The 10,973-nt window shown below is 35.7% G+C and overlaps 1 protein-coding gene across 1 annotated transcript in view; it reads right to left on the reverse strand.

Annotated features, from left to right (window-relative positions):
• FBXO8 (F-box protein 8) overlaps positions 1-10,721 on the reverse strand; it is a 45,065-nt gene extending 34,344 nt beyond the window's left edge. The window contains exon 1 of the mRNA XM_047091928.1: positions 10,466-10,721. The gene's annotated coding sequence lies outside the window, so the exon portion shown is untranslated. The remainder of the gene's footprint in view (positions 1-10,465) is intronic.
• Between the last annotated feature and the right edge of the window lie 252 nt (positions 10,722-10,973).

Consider the following 10,973-nt stretch of genomic DNA (forward strand, 5'->3'; position numbering starts at 1 on the left):
TACCATACGTAACCTAGTCTCAGATGGTTCAGAAAAATAGTAACGTCTATCTCCGTAAATAGAAATTTGGTGTGGAATCCAGGCATGTGAATTTGAAAAAAACTCTTGGTTTGATATGCACTCAGTTTAAAATTACTGCTCTAGAGTTTACTGTAATACAGACTGAAAACCATTAATCAGGAGATAAATGCCCAGCATTATGGATTAACAGTGGTAGGAGACTCCTCAGTGGTAGGAGACTCCTGTCAAGGAAAACATCAAAATGGATGTGCCATTTTTGACAAAAAGTTTTATTTTAAAGGATGGAGAAAATGTTTGAAAGAAAGTAGAAAGAAATGCCCCTTTTAACTCTTTTTGTGTTCATCTTTAAGACTTGGCATTCATGGCTGTGTTCTCTCCTTCTGTACATAACATTATGTGGATAATATTCAATAATATAAATATTAAAAATAATATTGTTTTTATACCATAAAAGATTCATTTAGTACTTTCTCTATGCTAAATACTCTGTTAAAGCGTTTATATGTTACCTCATTTTAATCCTCACAACAACCACAACAGGTAGAGATTATTATTCTAATTTTGTAGCTGAGGAAATATGACCCAGAGAGGTTAAACATCTTTGCCCAAGATCTCATAGCTGGCGAATGTAAAATTTAGGATTCAAGCTTAGGTCTATGTGAGTCCAAAGCTTTTATTCTCAACCACCAAACCTTATGCCCAGAACCGTTAGAGGCCACAGATGGCACAGGCAATCTACCATCTGTTTCTTCGGCGCTGGCTCTCATCTCTTTTTCCTGTTACTGCTTATTACCTCCATTGTTGTTTCCGGCTGCGGTTTTTCTCATAGGCTTTGATGAGAAAACAGATCTGGTTAAAACTCCAACACAGAATCTGATTCACCTATAGACTGCGGTCCTCATTTTCCTCATCAGTAAGATAATGGATAATTCTTGTCCCATGGGACTTACAGGGGATAACATTTAAAGAACCTAATTCAGAGTAACAGGTAGTTTCGTGGCCATCTTTCAAACTTCTTTAAATGATAATCATACGTTGCTTTTTCCATTTCAAATTAACCTGATTATTTTGGATTTAATTAGTGAGTAGTTATAGTCCTGCTTCTGAATTTCATTAATTTAGGATCTGAGAAATTGGGAGAGATGCCATTTACCTTTGCTAGGTGAATATATAAAGTAAGAAAAAGATTCTAACTTTGCTTAGATTGAAACACTATATATAAAAACAAAGTTTGACAATTAAGGCCAAGTACTTAGTCATCAGTCAGTGATAACAGAGATACTTTTTTGGCAGTTAAGCACTACCATCATCTTTAATCATCATCAATGTTTCTAGAAATGAAAACTTTAAGACTCCATAGGAAGATTCAACATGTAAAAGTCACTTCCGGTAGCATGACAAAATAAATCTGTCAATTAATAAGAGGAAATTTCTACTATAGATCTCTAGAACATCAGCAATCACCAGTAATTTAAATTTTAAAGTACTTTGTGAATAGCATGGTAATTCATTAGATCTTTAAAATTAATGTTACAATTGTTGAGATTCATATTTTTAAGCATATTTCTTAATTACGGAATACTAATATTTATTCAAACATGTTCGTTAAGACAATACCTTTGGAACAACCTATTACACTGTGCATTTTTTCACATTTATCATATTATATATAGTAAAAGAAATAAATCTTTAAAAATGTATACATACCTTGTTTTATCATGCTCTGTTTCACTGCACTTGGCAGATACTTAGTTTTCTACAGATTGAAGGACTGATGCAAACCTGCATCAAGCAAGTGCATCAATGCCATTTTCCCGACAGCATTTTTGCACTTTGTGTCACATTTTAGCAATTCTTGCAACACTTCAAACTTTTTCGTTATCGTATTTGTTGTGGTGATCTGTGATCAGTGAATATGAGTCACTGAAAGCTCACATGATGGTTAGCATCTTTTAGCAATAAAATATCTTGTAGCTAAGGTGTGCACATTTTTTAGACATAATACTATTGCACACTGTAATAGACTACAGTACAGTATAAACATAACTTTTATATGCATTGAGAAACAAAAAAAATTCCTTTGATTTGCTTTATTGTGGTATTCAGTTTATTGTGGTCCAGAGCCAAACCCTCAATATCTCCGAGGTAGGCCTGTATATAGGCAGTCCTTACTTTGTACAACATTGTGCTAACTATTAACAGTGACCATGGGACTGTGAAAAGCTCTAATATGCACATTTCAGTTACAATGGTACCATGTAAAGTAAGAACTGAGTTTAAGTACTAAGACGAGGAATTGATTCCAATCAACAGGCTACATGGATAAATCCAGTACCAAATACATGCCTTATCCCTATAAAGTGCTCAGTAAATATTTTGAGTGAACAAATGGACGAGTGGCATGCAATGATAAAAAACTGAATTAGATGAACCTTGACTTAAACTTCACGTATCTTTTAAAAATTAACTCAAATTGGATCACAGACTTAAATGTAAAGTGTACAATTGTAAAACTTTTAGAAAAATTCATAGAAGGAAATCTTAAGGATCTAGGATTAGGCAGAGTTCTCATACTTGACATCAAAAGGATGATCCATAAGAGTAAAACTCCGTAAGAGTAAAAACTGATAAAGTATATCTCTATAATCAAGAACTCTTGCTCTGTGAAGCCCTATGTAAAGAAGATGAAAACACAAGCTGTGTAGAGACTGAGAGAAAATATTTGAAAACTACATTCTGACAAAGGACCACTATCTAGAATACATAAACAACTCCTAAAACAATAAAAAAAAATTCAATTTAAAAAGAAGCAACAGATATTTTGCCAAAGAGGATATAACAAATGGCACGTAAGCAGATGGTGACACATTCAATATATCATTACCCAGGAGGGAGTGGGTCTAACCATAAAAGGGCAGCATGAGGAATCCCTGTGGTGCTTGAACTGTTCAGTATCTTGGCTGTGGTGCTGGATAGTCGAACCTGTGAATAGTTTCATATACCTATTTACACATGGGAGTGAAAATAAAACTGGGGTTATATGAATAAGATTGACAGACTGTATTCATATCAATGTCTGGGTTGTGATAGTAGATTACAGTTTTGCAAAATGTCCCCATCCGTGGAAACCTGCCAAGGTGTACAAAAGATCTCTCTGTATACTTCCTGCAACTGCACGTGCATCCACAATCACCTCAAAAAAGGGGGAGGGTAAAATTGTACACTTACAATGGGTGAATTTTGATATGTGAATGATAAAGCAGTAAACTGGTTTAAAAAAAGAATCAGAGAGAAACTCTAATGCCTGCTCTAAAGAGAATGACAAAGGACACAGCAAGTGTAGCGTCATTTGACAAATAGTAACTATGTTAAATTTCGGGAAATTCAACTAATCATTAAAAATCTATAACTTATGAATCATCTCTGACTTCATGGAACTTCCTATATGGGTCAAAAGAAGACATGATCAAGGAATACAAATCCTGAAAGATGTAAATCCTATGTTCTATTTACATAGGATGCATCAATAATTGGATAGAACATAATTGAGAAGTGGAACCTGGGTGGCCCAGTCAGTTAAGCGTCCTGCTTCGGCTCAGGTCATGATCTTGCGGTTTGTGGGTTCGATCCCCGTGTTGCTCTCTCTGCTTCTGAGAGCTTGGCGCCTGGAGCCTGCTTTGTATTCTATATCTCCCTGTCTCTCTGCCCCTCCCCCTGCTCATGCTCTGTCTCTCTCAAAAGTAAATAAACATTTAAAAAAATAAAAAAAAAATAATTGGGCAAAGGTATAAATGCTAAAGAACTGGTATTTGTGTGTCTCCTCTTTGATCTAATAAATATGGAAGTGCAAAATACATTAAAGAGAAAACTGGTATAATTACTTATTAAAAATCAAAGTACATAAACTTAATTCGGATTGCTTCAAATAAGCTTATTTCTAATATATAGAAATAGTGATAATTTACTAAGAAGATTTTAATAATAAGTATCAAATACTATGATTTTAAAAGTCAGAGTAAGTTTTGTTTAAACCTCTTATATTCTTTTTTTAACATTTAAAACATTTTTTAAAATATTTTTATTTATTTTTGAGAGAGAGAGTGAGTGAGTGGGAGGGGGCAGAGAGAGAGAGAGGGAGACACAGAATCTGAAGCAGGCTCCAGGCTCCGAGTTGTCAGTACAGAGCCTGACATTGGGGCTCTAACTCATGAGCCATGAGATCATGACCTGAGCCGAAGTTGGACGCTCAACCGACTGAGCCACCCAGGTGCCCCTACATCTCGTATATTCTTAAAAATCCTTGTTTCTATTAAAATAATAACGGTGACATTAATAATAATACATACTTTTATTATGTATTGATGGGTTATTTGGAAAAGCTTATTTAAAAAAAATAAGTGTTTAGGCCTCTTTGGGTTTTAAACTTTATTTCTAGTTTTATTATGCTGAGATTGGAGAATGTAGGCTATATGATGTCTGCCTGAGAGAAATGTGTAAGTTTTCTTGACACTGTTACAATGGAAAGTGAATTTAAAGTTACAGCTCCAATTATGCCATATGTTGTATGACCTTAGATATTTCAAACAAGGTTTGTGAGCTTCTGTTTCCTATAAAATACGGGAAATCACTCCTGTCTATTTTACAGGATTGCTTTAAGTCTTAATTGATGAGACAGATATATATATATATATATATTTTATATATATATATATATATTTTATATATATATATATATGACATAAAAGCATCTTTTAATTGGTAAAGCAGTATGTAGATCCTGACCTTTTTCTAATGCAAAGATTGCAGAAACAGCAATACTTTTCTGACATGATTTTAGATGTAATTTTCTCATTTTTACCAAGTGAAATACAGTTTCAGTCAAAACAGAGCACAATGGCACTTCCACCAAGAAGCCAGAATAAATTAATCATCAACTATATTAGTCACCAACTTATTAAAGGGTATGAGAACCGTAATACTTTTCTAGTCTAGTAGATGGCTACATTTCTAAAACAGACAGTATTCTTGACTGTATTTGTAATGTCTTGTTCTCTTTTCAAAAGAGTATTTCCAGAAAAAGTAAGATTAATTTATTTTAGTAACAGCTGTTGCTATATCTAATATACAGCTTATCTGTAAAATGTTAAGCAGCTTTAATCAAAACATCCCTATGTAACAAACATCAAATGAAATACTATTCTATAAGAAAAAGGTAAATGAATTAGTACGTTTAGTAATTCCATGGCAGTAAACATTCCACATGCTGTGGAGATAACTCCACGTAATAAAGAATGGCTTACATACCATTTAGGTAGAAAATACACGGTGGGAGATGGGAAAAACAGAAATGAGTCTGGAGGCATCAAAAAAGCCTACTTCTTTAAATATTTTGGTTTGAAGCAAACCAATTCCATAAATTTCTTCCTGTGAAAACACTGTGAATCACTGGTTTGTGATGATTGACATATAAATAATCTCATTAAAATAACTCACTATAGAAAGTTAGTTTTCTTCAATAATTCCTAAACATCTGAATAGTGGAATTCAGAAATGAGAGATTTCCTATCTCAGATAAAGATTTAAAATGTATACCAGATTTTAAATGTATACCGAAAATGTTAATCTTATTATGACTTAAAGATGAGGAAATTCACTTTTATCTTCTTAGAAATTTTCAGTATTCTTCAATTAGATAGTAACAACTAGAATTTGATTATTTTAGGTTTTCTGGTTATGTTATCATTTATCCTTCACTGATACCATGTGATACTACTCAATGGCATAAGAACATCAGAAATTCTGTGAGAAAATATTTTCTCTAAGACATTTAGAATCAAGTGGCAGCCCAGCATTTATTTCTCCACTTCCAAAAGAATGGACCACCAAAGTAGTTCAGAACACACTGGGTGGAGAAATTTAAAAAAAGAAAAGAAAAAAAAGAGAAGAAAAAAAAATGTGATAACCAAAATCACATCCCTAAAACTGAATGGCAACGATTGAGGGAAAGAAGGGTAGGTCCACAAGGAGGTCTTTCTAAGAAAAGGGAAATAGCTAAGTATTAAGAGGTCACAAGGTACGTTAAACACATTAAAAAAAAAAAAAACCCCACACTCATTAAATTTAAAGATCTGGTCTGCAAGAGCAGTTTTTGTTACTAAAAGGCATACCATTTGTAGTTGTTTTTTTTTAATTCAAAAAGATTTACAATATCACTTGGGTTTCTGAAGCTTTTTTCCAGTTCTTTAATTTGATTCTATAATGAGGGCCACCAAACGGCATCTAAACAAATCTAAAAATTAAAATGTGCCATTTAAATGTGACCAAAAAAAAGCTGAGAATTTTAGCTTTATTTAATTTCTTTGGCTTGTTTTGTAAGAAATGTTCCACTGTTTTATTTTAACCTTTAAATAAAATACATTTATCATACCTCACCTGTTTTAACTTTCAAACAAAAAGAATTATTACACTCCTCATCAGCATTATTGTTAATTACGCTGGTTCTTACTTAACCGCACTATTTACTCAAGCCCACTGAAAATCAGCAACTGCCATACCAGCATATTTCAACCCACCTCCTTGGGGCACACCATGCTCTGTGCCCACGGACCAAAATGTCCATTGCTATGACAGTTGAGGAATTAAAATAACAAAACAAAAACTAATTCTCACTGAATTGCCTTTAGACAAACAAAACAAGAAATTATAATGTTGAGGGCAGCCAGAATACAAGGAAAGACAGAAATGAGGTGAGGAAATATCCAGTAATGAAAAGAGACAGACAGAAAATATACATTTATTTGGGCTCCTTCTCTTTATTAGCTGTATTGGGAAAGTCACTTAAATTCGAGGTCTCAGTTTCCTCACCTGTAAAACAAGAGTTTTGAACCTGATGATCGATCCCTAAGGTCTCTTTTAGCTATAAAATTCTATGATTCTGAGACATAGAGATGAGAAAAAAATTTTTTTCTCTGACAATGAGAAAAAAATCCTAAAAAATAAAATAAAATGAAGAGGTGATAGAGAGTGTGTGTGTCTAAGCATCTGTTCTTTCCATTCTTTTCCCCTGTGTTCATGACTTCTACAAATCACTACTCAGTGTGGGCAGATAGGGATTCTCCTAATACGGCTCACTAACTAAAATCTTGTTTCTTCATTCAAAGAGTTTATGAAATCTTACGGAATCTATTCCTGACAAACACATGAACACAGAGCTAAACTCCCTAAACCTAATGCCTAAGCCTGAAACCACAAATCTTTTTTCATCTCTGTCACTAAAGTATGTGCCACAAGTACGATGTAAATTATTCAAGCCAAGATGTTTAATTTTATTATAGAATCTGTGTCGATAAATTTGTCAGAAAAACAAAGTGATGAGGAAAAAACAAATAAGGAATAGAAATTTCTAGAAGTAGCTATATTCCATTAAAGTTGTTTTAAAATTATTAATTCAATGAAAAAGCAATATGAGTTAGATGTATTTCAGACTTCAGTATTAATGATTTTGATGCATTATCACAGGCCAGCCAAGGGATTAGCCTCAGTTTCCAAATTTGAATAAAAATACAGAAAAAAGACAGTTGTACACAATTTGGTTAAGTACTGAACTGTAACACCAGACGTTTCAGTAATTTCAATGCACTGCGATCAAAGATAATCTCTTGGTGACTTAATGGTTTTATTTTACACTGTGAAGTAAGGAAAATGACTATCTTTTAACCTATACAAAAGCACAGTAAACACATAAAAAAATCCCTATTAAACTGATCACATACAAGAAATTATAATGCCTGTTTCAGCTTATTTAGCAGTTATTACTATAGGGTATTTTGTGGGTGGAAGTGTTTCAACTGTATTATTTTCTCAAGCGTCTGTTTAAAATTTTGCATATATCTAAGGGCCCAAATCACATTAGTTAACTGGCTGTAACCTACTATAAATGAAATACTAGCCTGACAGAGAATCCCAATTTAAAAGCCAAACTTGTAATTTGAGAATTGACACATTTAGGCTACTGTGAAACACTTAAGGTATAGAAGATAAACCTGAATTACACTTTACGAGCGGGTAAGGATTTACAACATCTTTCAAACCTGGAAGGAGCACAGGCACTTTTACAGCAGATCACAGCCAACAGAGTGTCACAACAAACCCTGAAAGCCTGCACCTTTAATTCCTAATAAGCTTATGCGATTCATTGACAAAATCTGTGCTGGTGGTGCACAGCCAGGAAATGCTGATAGGAGGTACCTGCCACCTAATAATGCTGAAAAACAGACCTGCAAAGTACACTTCTATTCTCAGATTCACCTCTCCCATCCTTACTTGATCTTCCACCACCATAAAGAGGGCCACTGACTTGCATTCTTTCTATACCAGAAAAGCACACCTCTAGCTTTTCCTAACTTCTTTCCTCCTTGAGAGCTATCTTTGCTCACATGTATTTTGATACGGTTTCAACTATATAAGATGGTAATTGGGTAAAGAGTACACAATCTCCAGCTGTGATATGCTCTGCTCATGTAGACCCTAAAAATACAAACATTCCTCTCACACACATTGTCCCTCAGGCAGAATTTCCCAAGAAAAATAGTAGGCCCCTCTTCAGATAATTAGAAGGACAAAACGACAAAAAACAAACAAAAGCCCAACTTTTTTCAGAGAGGTAATGCTTGCCCAAATTTATTGCTTTACAAGTTGACATCTCTCCTTCTCTGACTGCATTTCACTTGGATGCATTTTTGCTCAGTTATTTCCATCTATTAACACTTACATTTTTAATGTTTATTTACTTTTGAGAGAGAGACAGACAGACAGAACACAAGCAGGAGAGGGGCAGAGAGGGTGAGAGACAGAATCTGAAGTAGGCTCCAGGCTCTGAGCCAGCCCGGAGCCTAACCTGGGGCTCCAACTCACAAACCGCGAGATCAGGACCTGAGCCAAAGTCAGAAGAAGCTTAACCGACTGACCCACCCAGGCACCCCACCCCCCGCCCATCCATTAACTCTTAAAAGTTATCAGCCAGGCTGTCTGTGTTAGGCAGTCTTGAGGATAGCCCCCAAAGACCCTTGCATCCTGGAACTGGTGCCCTTATATATTCCTCTCTACATTGACTTTTGGTTGGATTTACTGAGTCACTTCTATTACAATGTGGCAATGGTGATGAAATACCACTTCAGAGATTAGGTTACAAAAGACTACTGACAGTCTTGGATACTCTCTATTGTACTCTCTATGTGGTGGAGAACCTAGGTCTGTAAACAACCATGTGAGTGCACGTGGAAGCGTGATCCTTCTACCCCTGAGAGAAGCTTTCAGATAAAACCAGTCCCCACCTATAGCCTGACTACAAACTCATGAAAGACCTTGAGTCAGAGGCTCTCCACCAAGCTGTTACCAAGTTTCTGACCCACAAAAACTGTGAGATAATCAATGTTTGTGGTTTTAAGCTGCTGAATTTGAGTAATTTTCACTCAGCAATGGATAACTAATACAGTATCTCATCAGACAAAATATCAAGTTAAAGTGAATAAAAATGGCAAGTTTCTTACTCAACTTGAAAAACAGAATAAATTTTTTTCTTCATTCTCAGATCTGCTCACTTTTGTAAACCATTTTCTTGGGGGGTTTAAAAACCTCCTATCTCATAAATACGGTTGCCAAACTCCAAATATTGAAAGGAAAGCTCAAATGAAAAACACAAATTAGCTTCACTTTGCAGTAATAAAGATCATGATATATTGTATTGGAGAGAAACATCTAGGATCCAAGAAAATAAAAATTCAATTTTTAAAAAATAAGTAGACTCAGTTATTAAATTACTAATACATACAGATCCTAAAAATAAGAACAAAAAACTTCATTGAGGATTGGAATTAATTTATGTATTTTCACCTAATAATATTTCATTGGAACGCTCACCGTGAGTAGACCCCAGTCACAAACAAGAGATAGATTAAAAATATGCCAGATTTATAATACAAGTTTGACTGCTGAAGCAACTGGCAAATCCATCATAACCTTAACTAAAAAGTGTTTGCATTCTTATTACTGAAAAGTAAGCAAAGAACCGAAAATGGTACCTATGCATCAAGAAACCACTGTTTGAAAAGCAACACTTGGGCTAGAAAAAGGATTCCTTGCCATTTCTTGCCTTTATTTCATAATGAGGCCGGTCATCACCTGGGGTCCCAAGTTCACCTACACTCCAGTGGCCTAGAAACACAAGGAACACACCTACTCCCGCCTCCTGATACAGATTCCACATTTTAATAAGCCATCACAGCTGTCACTCTAAATGCTCTGCACAGCTATTGGTCCCAAAGTCTCGCTGGTTGGCAAGTTTCTGCCAACTGGCAAGCACCCGTTGTCTATTTCCGAGAAGAAAAGTAAGGGTATGCAAAGAAGAGAGGCAAGAGCTCTGACATATCTAGGCTGATGCTTGTACCTGAACGACCTGCGATCCCCACCGCCGCCGCGACGAATCGGTCTCTGGGCGGGGGCTTTTTTTAGTCACAAAGAAAATGGCTCAGCCGGGAACCGGTGCCCGGGCCATGGAGAAGCCGGTTCAAACTTCACTTGTTCACGCCAATAGTGGTGACAGCAGTGAGGATATCAGAAGCAGCACAGGATTCCTCTGGACTCAGTTCGCCTCAAGCTGTAGCAGCCAGAGCTGCGGACTGCCCGACTTTTGACGTTTCCTATTGTTGCCGGAAGTGACGTTCGGGTTCTGAGCCTTAAAGAAGAAGCATTTTTATCCCCGATGTTTATGATTCGCTATAGATTCCCTGTTTCTCGCTTAGCAGCCCGAGCCCCTCTGAGCTTGAACACTAGACAAACTTTTAATCCGTAACTTGGGATCGGACTGGCCGTTGAAAAGCCCCTCTGCAGAGTCAGTCACCTCAGGGGTCTGGACAAAAGTAGTGTGGAATCTGCAGCGAGGAATCGTGAAGCAC

This window comes from Lynx rufus, unplaced genomic scaffold, assembly GCF_022079265.1.
Source record: "Lynx rufus isolate CCGP_SWC_20201006 ecotype Redwood Valley unplaced genomic scaffold, mLynRuf1.p SCAF_3, whole genome shotgun sequence".
Classification (NCBI taxonomy): Eukaryota; Metazoa; Chordata; class Mammalia; order Carnivora; family Felidae; genus Lynx; species Lynx rufus.